Source organism: Lepus europaeus, chromosome 12 (genome assembly GCF_033115175.1).
Source record: "Lepus europaeus isolate LE1 chromosome 12, mLepTim1.pri, whole genome shotgun sequence".
Lineage (NCBI taxonomy): Eukaryota > Metazoa > Chordata > Mammalia > Lagomorpha > Leporidae > Lepus > Lepus europaeus.
In genome coordinates this window covers 90,090,092-90,103,335 of record NC_084838.1, presented here as the reverse complement: position 1 = coordinate 90,103,335, position 13,244 = coordinate 90,090,092, and the positions used below count along the sequence as shown (strand labels likewise).

Below are 13,244 nucleotides of genomic sequence, written 5' to 3'. Positions count from 1 at the left end.
AATATCTTCACTGTCAAACAAAACAGGTGTATCCGAAGTGCCATTGACATTTCTGGAAAATGTCACCATGAAGCTAATAGTTGACTTATAGGAGTTATTTTCAGGAACCAGATTTTAAACACTAGGGACTATTATGGGTACAGCTCTTGTGACGTTATCCTGAGTTTAAGAAGAGTGGTGTAGTGGGTCAATGTCAAAATGAGTAGTACCTAGGTGATGATTATGTTGATAGTGGTGTTATTAAATAATAAATAACATTTTGGAATACAGATTAGAATACAAATTATGTTATTTAAGAACTTGAATATAAATATTCATGTTTTAATTTTTAAAGTGTTCTAGGAAATAACAATGTTATTGTTAGATTTATTGCTTCTGCATAGTTTTTGCAACAAATGAAAAAATGATCCTTTACTGTCCTACTGGGATTAAATATCAAAAAAAAGAAAGGAAAAATAAAAATAGACAGTAATAAAATTTTTAACAATGATCTCCAATTGCAAACAAAGCAAAAACATAATTTTAAATGTGCAATTATATTTTTGAGTGCTTGTGAGATTTTATTAGAATCTTTTGTGTGATAATTGACCTGTTCAGCTAGTAAACATTGACAGTTACTGTGGTATTTTCAGTGCTGGTTTTGAATTAGTGACTTGGTATTTTTAATGCCTAATAGACCAGTGTTCTGTTAGTGGAATGTTTGGACTAGAGACTTGGGGTTTTTGCCTTCACCTTAGAGGATTGAGAAACAGGTGCCAGGACTTTAGGTGGCAGGGCTTGGCAGATGACCTAGGCTAATATCCAGTGTCTTTGAACATCTTTCCCTTTGACATCAGTCCAACTATGATACCTCCCACCCCACCACCCACTTCCCCATAACACCAGACATCCTCTGTTTAAAGCAGAAACTTTGAGTGTTTCCTACAACAGGTAGGAAAAAATAAAATATTTAAACGTGTTTAGATTCAAATAATTACATGTTCTGTGGCCTGTGATTGGTAAGAAAATAATGAGTTAATATCACATTTGACAAAAAAAGTCCCTGAGTAAAACTTTTATGTGAGGGTACTTCAAATACTTAGTGGAAAATGGAATTAAAAGATAAGCTTCATTTGGGGACAAAAAGTTGAAATCCATGTGATTGTAGGGTGGGTCAGGTAATGTAATCTGCCACTTTGCAGTTCTTAGGGAATATAAAGTACTTTGGTCAGAAAGCTACATTCAATAAAGGGGGAATAATTCAATGAAATTCGGTGTTTGACTTTACTAAAGGTAGATGTTTGGTGTTTGTGTTTCATGAGTATATACCTGAGGATTCTTGGACAGAGGTGATGTAGCTGATAGGGAGAGGAATGGGAGAGGTCCTGCAGGTCTTTAGAGAATCCTTGGGCCCAAGGTTCAACACAGTGTCAGTGCTGCCTTAGCTTTGTTCAGTGGAGTACTGAATTGATGCTCCCACAAGCTGGGAAGGTTGCAATAGGGTCAGCCTTTATACAAGAGAAAATCCATAATCCCAAATCCCAAAATCCAATAGTGTTGCAAAATCCAAAACTTTTTGAGTACAGATGTACACTGAAAAAGTTTGAGTATATGTGCGTGTGGGGGGAATTGGGGGTGGGCAGGCTTAGGTGTTTTGGCATGGTGATTAAGATGCCCACAACCCAGTGGTACTGGGTTCAATACTTGACTCTGACCATTGCAGACCCTGGGAGTTGACTTCTGATGGCTTAGTAGTTGGATCCCTGCTACTCATGTGGTAGACCTGGATTGAGTTCTAGCTCAATCCAATATTGGCTGTTACATTCATTTGGAGAGTGAGCCAGTGGGAGAGATCTTGGGCTCTCTCACTCTCTCTTTCTCTCTCTCTCTCTCTCATAATTTTTTAAAACTTAATTAAGCATTTGGAACACTTTGAACTTTTGATTTTTGGATTAGGAATACTCAGCTGGTAAAGTCTATGCAATTATTCCAAAAATCTGGAAAACTCAGATATATGAAAAACTTCTGGTCCCAAGCATTTCAGATAAGAGATACTCATTCTGCACCAGGCAGGGTGTTTCAAAATGTTTGTGGAAAAATCAAATTAAATGATAAGTTTATTTTATTGCAAAAAAATTTTTAAATGCATGTGTAGTTTTTTCATAAATCAATTTTTCATGAACTTTTTGAAGGCCCTTCATCTGCATGGATTTCAAACATTTTTTCCACCAAGCAGACATCTGAAATTCTGTTTTCCATAACCTTTTTGAAGTCCCTTTATATGTGATTACAGGCTGTTGCCCAGAATATCGAAGGATTGTGATATAAGGAGAGTTGAAGTTCTTTCTTGAATCTACTCCTAAATGGCTAAGGAGTCTTCAACAAGCTCCTGTCTCTCTTTAGGCACCTGAAATCTTTCCATTGAGGAAGAGGGTTGAATAAAATCATCTCAGATATCCTTTCTAACAGTCTGAGATTGTATCCATGAGGGGACTTCAAAAAGTTATTGGTAAATTGAATGGAAAGATGTTTATTTTGGTGAAAAAATTTTGAAAAACCACGCAGCTTTTTTCTCCTTCTCTCCTCCTTCCCTTCCTTCCTTCATACCTTCCTTGTGCAGTAAGTATGCTAGCCAAGTTTAATGAAGAGGGTACAACTGACAGACAAGGGGGCCATCTTTGTAAAGAACTGAGAGACCAGTCTGTACTATGACTGGAGTTTTCATGGATATGAATATGGACTCTCCATTTCTTCTCTCCCATCCCTGTGGGAGATATCCCTGGGTGAAGTGCATCCTGCGTGTGGAATTCCTGAAATTCCTCCCAGAACTTCATAGTGAACCTCATAGCCTCTTCAGTGTGGGACTGGGAAGTTTCCCATAAGGTATCCCTAGGAGAGGGCTGGAATCCACCAACAAGTGTATGCAACAAGGGCAAGACTTTTGATGTCTGAATACTGGTCTGTTTCCAAGGCTTGCTTCTACATTTTCCCTCATTCCATTGCACAAAATAAATTCCCTTTTCTTCAAAAACTTTGGATTTTCTTCAGCCCTTCTTACACACATAGGCTAATGCCTACCTATCTACCTTACCATTCTTCCCTCAAGAGAAGTGACCCATGATCTTACAGGAGTAGCATGGGTGAAGCGCCGTCTTCTGTATTTTCTTTGACCTGGCATTGGGGTGTGGAGCTGTTTGTGGGCATTCTTCTCTTGCTGTCTGTCCTGTGGTACTTGAGGTGGCCTTGGAAAAGATTGTCCTGCCTAGTCCAGAGGACTGGGCATGTTGTCCAATGGGATAAGCTGGAAGCCCTGCCTCACAACTCTCTGGAGCTAGACAGCTTTTATTCTTTAGAGACAAAATGAACCAGTGCAGGGCCAACACTGTGGCTCAGTGGGGTAAAGCCCCCACCTGCAGTGCTCGCATCCCATATGTGTGTGGTTCAAGTCCTGGCTGCTCCTCTTCCAATCCAGCTACTTGCTATGTCCTGGGAAAGCAGTGGAAGATGGCCCAGATCCTTGGGCCGCTGAACCCTCATGGTTCAGACCTGGAAGAAGCTCCTGGCTACTGGCTTCTGATCAGCTCAGCTCTGGCCGTTGTCATTTGGGAAGTGAACCAGCAGATGGAAGACATTTATTTCTCTCTCTCTGACTCTACCTTTCTCTGTAACTCTTTCAAGTAAATAAAATAAATCTTTAAAAAAATGAACCAGTACATTAAAGACATTTGATATAAAGAGACACAGTAAGATAATGAGAGCTATCAAGCCAAAAAGAGACAACAACCAGGAGTTCCATGACCCGGTGCTAAGCCAGAAATTCCAGCTCTGTTTAACCCTGTTTGTCTTGACTTCATTCAGGAAATGCTGAATACAGTTTTATATCTGTCTAGTTGGATTGACCAAAATCAACAGTCTTGAAGCATGTCACAGACACCCCCTTGGGAAGCAGTTAGCATGTCTGAAGTCTACCCATTTTGAAGGACTGGGTTTGGCAAACATAGTGAGGGACCTTAGTCATAGCAGCCTGTACCTGGATAAAGGCTGTGTTTTGTTCTCTTTCCCAATGGAGGAGTCCCTGTTTTGGCTCACTCTTGACAGTCTTCTACAGAGACTTCCCCATACCTAGGTATTCATAACCTGTTAGAGAAATGCAGAAGTTGTCTTCAGATTGTAGGAGTAGGAATTTGCTGTGCAGCCTGTATTCTCTCTGGGGCCAGTCTCTGTTCCGCAGAGTGACGACGAGTCATAAATTGCTTCCTGACAGACTAGTTATTCTTTCTCCTTGGACACCTGTAGCCACATTCTGTTAGGAAGTTAAGGGCACTAGTCAGATGCCCAACATTGGAGTCTCAAGTAGGTTAACAGACTAGCAAATAAATAATCTCTTCAACCCCCTCAAGAGAGTCCCTTAGACCCTCCCCTCCAAGGGCCTGTCCAAACAGGTGGAGGCTCTCTGTAAATCCTTGTGACAGCATTGTCCTTGCAGTCTTTACACATTTCCATAAACTTTTTGAAGGCCTTTTGTATTCTAGCCTGTACTCCACTGAATGACATAATGACAGTTTAATGCTCAGTTATCTTAAGGGGTTACATGATGGTTAAATGGCCCCAGTTACACCTAGTGCAGAATCGATTCTCTTTATTGTATCATAAAGTTGGGAGTGGCCTAGACTGCCTATGCCTTCCTTTCCATCTGCTCCTGTGTGCCCTGTCGAGGCAGGCAGGCATCAGCCCTGCTTGTAGTACTTAGACAGCAGCTTGTGCTGTTTGCTTAAAAAACTGTGGGCAAAGGCATTTGGATAACAAGGTCATTTTAGTTGAATACTGTTATGTTATAGTTAGTTTTAAAGCTTTTGACAATTAAAGAAATCAGACAAGCTTTTGTGAATTACCAAACATTTTTAAAAATTATTATTGTTGGTGTAGTAAGGCCTGGTTTCGAGCCTCTGGTTATGGAAACAGTGTTAAATGTTAAAATAAATAAAGCAAATATATGCAAAGTCCAACTGCTTTACATTCTGTCTTCAGATTTGCTTGTGAAAGCACCCATGTATTAAATGGAAACGTTACAGTCTCTATGGGCAAAATTATCAATTATTGAAGTCTTAACAATCTTCAGAAGGTTACATATAAATGTAAACCTTGTAAGTCCTCAATTTAAATTTCAGTTCCTTCTATGCCATGTAATGTTGGCAAACTTAAACTGAAGAATGCATAGATTTGCCTTGTCTGAAAAAGAATTCATTGTTGAAGGGAGGACAGAAGTGTTTGATTAACAGACTGAACGACTCAGCCATTTATTGGAAAACCTTTCAATCCCAGGAAATGCTTATCTTAGAAATGCCACTTCCTTGCTGTGCTGACAGGCTCGCTTTCCTAACCATTGTGCCATTGGTATGGGAGTTTGCCATCACCAGGACTGCAGGCTTCAAACCTTTTGTAGTAAGCTCAATTCAATGGTCAATTAATTGATCAATGGCCTGATATTAGAGAAAAACACAAATACTTGGGCTGCTGTATCAGTTTAGCACAAGAATTGACCTTGTTGTGTGTAAATCTCTGTATAGACTGGGTCGTCTAAAGCACCATTGTAAGTATATGGTAATTTTTGGTGAGGTCACTTCATTTTTCCCAACCATAAACCTATTTTAAGTGTTTGGAGTTAGATCTTTCTGATTTTGTTAAAGTGATACATGCCTGATGAAAGTTAGGTTATGTCTTTTTCCTCCCTACTACTTGCTTTCAGGTTTATTAATGTCTATATTATTACCAGTACTTAACATGTTGATAGCCCCATGCTACATTCACTAGAGATATCTAGGAAATAAAAGACAGGCTTTGAGTATGAACATTAGTGGGGAAAAAATGAAAAATATGCATGATCTTCAAAAAGCTTACAGAAAATGCACATTATCTTTTATTTCAATGTTCCTGTGACCTTTTAGACGTACTCTTTTCTATTACCAGGCCACCTTGTGGTATGTGGCTGATAGAGTCCATTGCACCTCCCTGAAGGGAGAGATGCAGGTTGTTGTGTGAGAAGAGTACCATTATTGTATGTATTTTACAGGTGAGAAAACAGTATTAGAATGCTTACTCAGCCGGCGCCGCGGCTCAATAGGCTAATCCTCCGCCTTGCGGCGCCAGCACACCGGGTTCTAGTCGCGGTCGGGGTGCCGGATTCTGTCCCGGTTGCCCCTCTTCCAGGCCAGCTCTCTGCTATGGCCCGGGAGTGCAGTGGAGGATGACCCAAGTGCTTGGGCCTTGCACCCCATGGGAGACTAGGAGAAGTGCCTGGCTCCTGGCTTCGGATAAGCGCAGTGCGCCGGCCGCAGCGCGCAGGCCGCGGCGGCCATTGGAGGGTGAACCAATGGCAAAGGAAGACCTTTGTCTCTCTCTCTCTCTCACTGTCCACTCTGCCTGTTAAAAAAAAAAAAAAAAAAAGAATGCTTACTCAGCTTACTCCCAGTGACCCAGCTAGTGGTGAACTCGGAACTCTTCACTGCTGGCCCGAGTCACTTGCCACTGGAATGTTGGAGATCTCAGGATTCCAGTCTGCACTCTCTTCCTCTTTACCCTCTCTCTGCCTGGTGTCTTTCCTGCTTATGGCTTCTGGAACCATTTCTACCTGGTGATTTCCAGTTTCTATATTTTTTAACCTCACTTCTTTTTAAAATTCCCTAAGACATAGAAACTACACATGCACCATGACATCATTTCCAAATCCTAATGTGCTACTGTTCTTTGGAAATTGTTCATCATCCTGTATTCCCTTTCTCAGGAATCTACCATAATTGCATAATTGTGATTAAAAAATTAGGCACCTTATTCCTTTCCTCAATCCCCACTTCCACTGTGCTCTGCAGGGGCCCTGCTGATTCAGGGATCTCTCTGTTTCTCTCAAATCCATGCATTTCTCTCTTGCTCTCATGCTCTCTTTGCTTTGGTGCAGGCCTCAAAATGTTCTGCCTGGGTTAGTGCAAGAGTTTCTGCCTCAGTTTCTCCACTATCATTCACTTCCATGCTATAATCAGGGTGATCTTTATAAATAAAAAACCAATGAATGTTTACTTGCCTACTTACAACCCCATACTGGTGTCCTGCATGCGACATAAAGACCCTGCTCCTTAGCCTGTGGTTGGTGATCCTTCTCAGCCCGACCGCACAGACCCTCCTGCTCAAATCTATTATCTTTTTCCCCAAGTGAAGGATAATCTGTAGACACAGCAAACTCTGTGTCTGGTCATGGCGAAGCTGTTTGATGCCTTTTCCTTTACAGCTGTCAGTTACTGCACCTGGAATTTCCTTCCCTCATTTAACTAAAGGTGAATTTTTGTTGTTTCAAGAGGTCCCCCTAATGTCAAAGTTTGCATGAAGTTTCTTGAAGCCTGGAACACACTGCACATGTGTGTTAGCAGCTCTCTAAGGACTTTCCAATGTGTAGACATCTGTCTCCCTTAAAGCTTAGTAGTGGAGGGCTGCAGACTGGCAGAAATTGGGCATTTGTTGAATGACAAAATTGCTGAGAGTTTGTATTTGAGTTGTATTAATTTTCTCCTATCACTGTACAAATTCCCAGATGTAGTGGCTGAAACAATACACATTCACTGGGTGACAGTTCTGCAGGATTGCAGTCCGAGCTGGGTCTTCCATGAAGTTCTAAGTTGAATTGTGTTTCCTCTTTTTTTTCTCCTGATTTTTGTTTCTTCATCTGCTTTGTGAGGATAATAAGACCCAACCTGTCTTAAATCAGAAAAATTCTGGCTCACAAGACAGTGGCTTTCAAAAGTGAGGACACATTAGAAATTTCTGATGCTGCACTGGCTAATTTTGTAGCCACTGTAGACTTGAAATGTGGCTAGTCCAAATTGAGTTGTGCTAAACGTATTCAGTATATACAGGGTTTTGAACACAGTACATAAATTATGTAATTATATATAAAATATAAACTCATTAAAGTAATTTATTGATTACATTCTTAAAAGATAATGTTTTTGCTATACTTGGTTTGAAATATTAATATATAGTAATAAAATTAACTCACCTGTCATTTTCACATTTGTTTGGTGTGGCTACTAAACAATTTAAAGTGACATATTTAAAATCATTTTGTATTTCTGTTAAACAGAATTGTTCTACCATAAATATGTAGGTTCCCATCAGTTCTAGTTATCTGCTCCCATAATAAACCATCCCTAAACTTAGATGCCTAAAACAACATTTTAAAATCAGAGTTTGCTAGTTGTTGGCTGGAAGTTTCCTCAACTGTTCTTGTTTGGGATGTGTCACACATATTTGGTCAGATGGTCACAGAGACTATCACTTGGACTGGATATCTTCCTCCAGGTGCTCCTCCTTTTCTCCCTGTGGGTTTTCTCCGTGTGGCATCTCATTCCCCACTAGCATTCTGTGGCCTTTGTCCATTGAGGATTCTGGATTTCTTAAATCGAGCCCAAGGCTCCAAGGGAAGGAGATTGAAATGGCCAGACATGCTGATGCCTGGGCATGGGATTTCCGGAGCATGATTTCTTGCAGAATCTAATGTTCTAAGTAGGCAGAGATCTGTCCATGACCAAAGGCAGAGGGGGGCAAAGCTCCTTCTCTGATGAAGGAATGCCAGGCCCTTACAAGGAGGAGTGGGGTTATTTTGGACCATTTTGGGGATGTGGTGTAACACTCATCTCATTCACTAAGGTGATCGTTCAACTTGTCTAAGGTGGGATATCTATATCTTCATATTTCACAAAAATCCTCAGAGGCTACAATTGGAAGGACTCTTCCCCGGAGGTTTCATAAAAGATTTTATGTGTTGCAGGATTGCCTTAGAAGTTAATTCTTGGGGCTGGCACCATGGAATAGCAAGTTAAGCTACCACTTGTGTTTCCAGCATCCCATATGGGTTCATATCCTGACTGCTCCACTTCTGACCCATTTCCTGCTCATACACCTAGGAAAGCAGCAAAAGATGGCCAAAGTATTTGGACCCCTGCACCTATGTGGGAGACCTGGATGGAGTTCCAGGATCCTGCCTTCAGCTTGGCTTAGCCGTGGCTGGTATGGCCATCTGAGGGCTAACCAGCAGATGGAAGATTTCTGTCTCTGTCTCTCCCCCCACCCCGACTCTGTGTGTGTGTGCGTGTGTGTGTGTGTGCCTGTCTGTCTGTCTCTCTAACTTCCTTTCAAATAAATAAATCTTTATTAAACATGTTAATTCACATTCTTCTCAGCAGCACAAGAAAATTTCTCTAGGATAGACCATATATGAGGCCATAAAGCAAGTCTCCACAAATTCAAAAAAATCAAAATCATACTATGCATCTTCTGTGATCATAATAGATTGAAGCTTGAAATCAGCAGCTTGGGAATCTCTAGAACGTATGTAAACTCATGGAGACTGAACAACAAGCTCCTAAATGAGTAGTGGGGCATAGAAGAAATGAATAGAGAAATCAAAAAATTCCTGGAAATGAATGAAGATGACAAAATATCATATCAAAACTTATAGGATACAGCAAAAGCAGTATTAAGACAGAATTTTATAGCAATTGGTGCCTACATCAAGAAACAGGAAAGACATCAAATAAATGAGCTATCAGTGTATCTCAGGGACCTAGAAAAAAACCTTACAAAACAAATCCCAATTCATAGGAGAAAAGAAATAATTAAAATTAAAGAAGAAATAAAATTGAAACAAAAAAATTACAAAATAGCAGCAAAATGAAGAGCTAATTTTTTGAAAAAATTAACAAAATTGACACACCATTAGCCCAACTAAGAAAAGAGGGATAAGATCCATTTTAGTAAAATTAGAGATAAAAAGGAAATGTAAAAACAGATATCACAAAAATAAAAAGAGTCATCAGGAATTACTACAAGAGCTGTATGCCAACAAATTGCGAAACCTCGAAGAAATGGATAGATTCCTGGACGCATACATTCTACCAAAGTTGAGTCATGAAGACATAGAACACCTAAACAGACCAATAACCAAGATGAAGATTAAATCTGTAATAAAAACTCTCCCAACAAAGAAAAGCCCAGGTCCTGATGGCTTCACTACTGAATTCTACATTTAAAGAAGACCTAACTCCAATTCTTCTTAAGCTATTCAGAGTAATTGAAAGGGAGGATATCCTCCCAAACTCCTCCCAGGAAGCCAGCATTACCTTAATTCCTAAACCAGAAACAGAAACAACAGAAAAAAGAGAATTATAGACCAATGTCTCTAATGAACATAGATGCAAAAATCCTCAACAAAATACTAGCCAGTTGAATCCAATGATACAACAGAAAGATCATTCACTTGGACCACATGGGATTTATCGCTGGTATGCAGAGATGGTTCAACATCTAAAAATCAATAAATGTGATACATCACAGTAACAAATTGAAGAACAAAAACCATATGATTATCTCATACACAGAGAAAGCATTTGATAAAATACAACATACTTTTATGATGAAAACCTTAAGCAAATTGGGTATAGAAGAAACGTTCCTCAACATAATAAAGGCAATTTATGACAAATTGACAGCTAGCATCCTATTGAATGGGTAAAAATTGGAGGCATTCCCATTAATATCCAGACAATGATGCCCACTCTCGCCATTGCTATTTAATATAGTTTTGGAAGTTTTAGCCAGAGCCATTAGACAAGAAAAATAAATCAAAGGGATACAAATTGGGAAGGAGGAAGTCAAACTATCCCTGTTTTCTGATGACATGCTTCTATAAAGGGGACCCAAAAGACTCCACAAAGAGATTTTGGAACTCATAAAAGAGTTTGGTAAAGTAGCAGGATATAAAATCAACACACAAAAATCAATAGCCTTCATAAACACAGACAATGTACCAGCTGAGAAAGAACTTCTAAGATCAATCCCATTCACAATAGCTACACAAAAATTTAAATACCTTGGAATAAATTTAACCAAGGATATTGAAGATCTCTATGATGAAAATTATAAAACATTAAAGAAAGAAATAGAAGAAGACATAAAAAAGTGGAAAAACCTTCCATGTTCATGGACTGGAAGAATCAATATCATCAAAATGTCTATACTACAAAAAACAATTTATAGATTCAATGTGATCCCAATCAAAATGCCAATGGTGGTCCACAGATCTAGAATAAATGATGCTAAAATTCATATGGAAACAAAAGAGACCCTAAATAGCTAAAGCTATCTTAAACAACAAACACAAAGCTGAAAGCATCATAACACCAGATCTCAAGACATACTACAGGGCAATTATAATCAAAACAGCCTAGTTCTGAAACAAAAACAGACGTATAGACTGCTGGAACAGAATAGAAACTCCAAAAATCAATCAAAACATCTACAACCAACTTATCTTTTACAAAGGAGCAAAAATCAATCCCTGGAGCTGTAACATTCTCTTCAACAAATGGTGCTGGGAAAACTGGATCTCTGCATGCAGAAATATGAAAGAAGACTCCTACCTCACACCTTACACAAAAATCCACTCAATGTTGATCATAGGCCTAAATCTATGATGTGACACCATCAGACTACTAGAGAACATTGGGGAAACCCTACAAGACATTGACATATGGAAAGACTTATTAGAAAAGACCCCAGAAGCGCCAGCAATCAAAGATAAAATTAACAAATGGGAGTATATCAAACTGAGAAGCTTCTGTGTGACAAAAGAAACATTCAGCAAAGTGAAGAGGCATCCAACAGAATGGGAGAAAATATTTGCAAACTATGCAACTGATAAAAGATTAATTTCCAGAATCTATAAAAATCTATTAAAAAAAAACTCAACAACTACAAATCAAACAACCCAGTTAAAATTTCCAGAATCTATAAAAATCTATTAAAAAAAACCTCAACAACTACAAATCAAACAACCCAGTTAAAAAATGGGCAAAGGACCTGAACAGACATTATTCAAGAAAAGAAATTCAATGGCCAATACACACATGAAAAAATTGATCAGGATCACTAACCATCAAGGAAATGCAAATCAAAACCACAATGAGGTTTCACCTCACCCCAGTTAGAATGGTTCTCATACAGAAATCAACAAACAACAAATGCTGGCAAGGATGTGGGGAGAAAGGTACACTAACCCACTGTTGGTGGGAATGTAAACTGGTGCAGCCACCATGGAAAACAGTATGGAGATACCTCAAAAATCTGAATATAGACGTACCATTTGTCCCAGCTATCCAACTCCTGGGAATTTATCCAATGGAAATTAAATCAGCATGTGAAAGAGTGATCTGTACCCCCATGTTCATTTCAACTCAATTTACAATAGCTAAGATATGGAATTGATGAGATGTCCATAAACTGAAGAAGAGATAAACAAATTATGGTATATATACACTATGGATTACTACATAGCAGTCAAAAAAAAAAAAATGAAATCCTGTCCTTTGCAACAAAATGGATGCAATTGGAAACCATTATATTTAGTGAAATAAGCCAGTCACAAAAAGACAAATACCATACGGTCTTTCTGATCTGTAGTAACTAATTAGTACCTAAAAGGTAATCCATAGGTGAAACTGACACCTTGAGATGCGATGATTTTGAATTGTCCGTGTCCTGACTGTTGAGGAACAATGCTTTTCTTGTTTGTTTTTGTTCTTTTTTCTTCATTCAGTGAACTCTCTATTTAATGTAGGGTTAATTTTATGAGCATAAAATTAACTGAAAACAGATCTTTGTAAAAAATAAGAATAAAAAAGGAAGGGAGTGTATGGGTGAGAAGGAGGTAAGAGGGAAGAATCTCTATGTTCCAAAGTATAAATATATTAAATGCATGAAATTTGTATTCCTAAACTAAAATAAAGCACACACACACATACACATATATACACATAAAATAAGTAAGAATGATTTTGAAACCACCATTGCTCTTGATGCAGTGAGCATCACTGAGGGATGGAAGTCAGAGTTCCATGTGTTAAACAATGAACTAAACTATTAATGCAACCTGTAGCCTCAGGAGAGAACATTAGGGCATGTGTGTGTGTGCGTGTGCCTATGTCTGTTTTTGCAGTGGGACTGGTGCTCAGAAGAAAACAGGCACTACAGGCAGCCTGCATGGTTTGAATTCCACTAAGGGAAACTTCTTAACTTCATTTGCTTTTATGCCCACACATACAAAATGAGGCACAATAAATCCATATGGTTCTAGTGAGGGTTAAGTAAATCAACACCCATAAAGTATTCAGATCAGTGTCCAATGGCTCATGTCTGCACTCAACTAAACTACATTTAGTTTT

The 13,244-nt window shown here is 39.0% G+C and overlaps 1 protein-coding gene across 1 annotated transcript in view; it reads left to right on the top strand.

Annotated features, from left to right (window-relative positions):
- LOC133771346 (ras and EF-hand domain-containing protein) overlaps positions 1–13,244 on the top strand; it is an 81,592-nt gene that overhangs the window by 68,164 nt on the left and 184 nt on the right. The window lies entirely within an intron of this gene.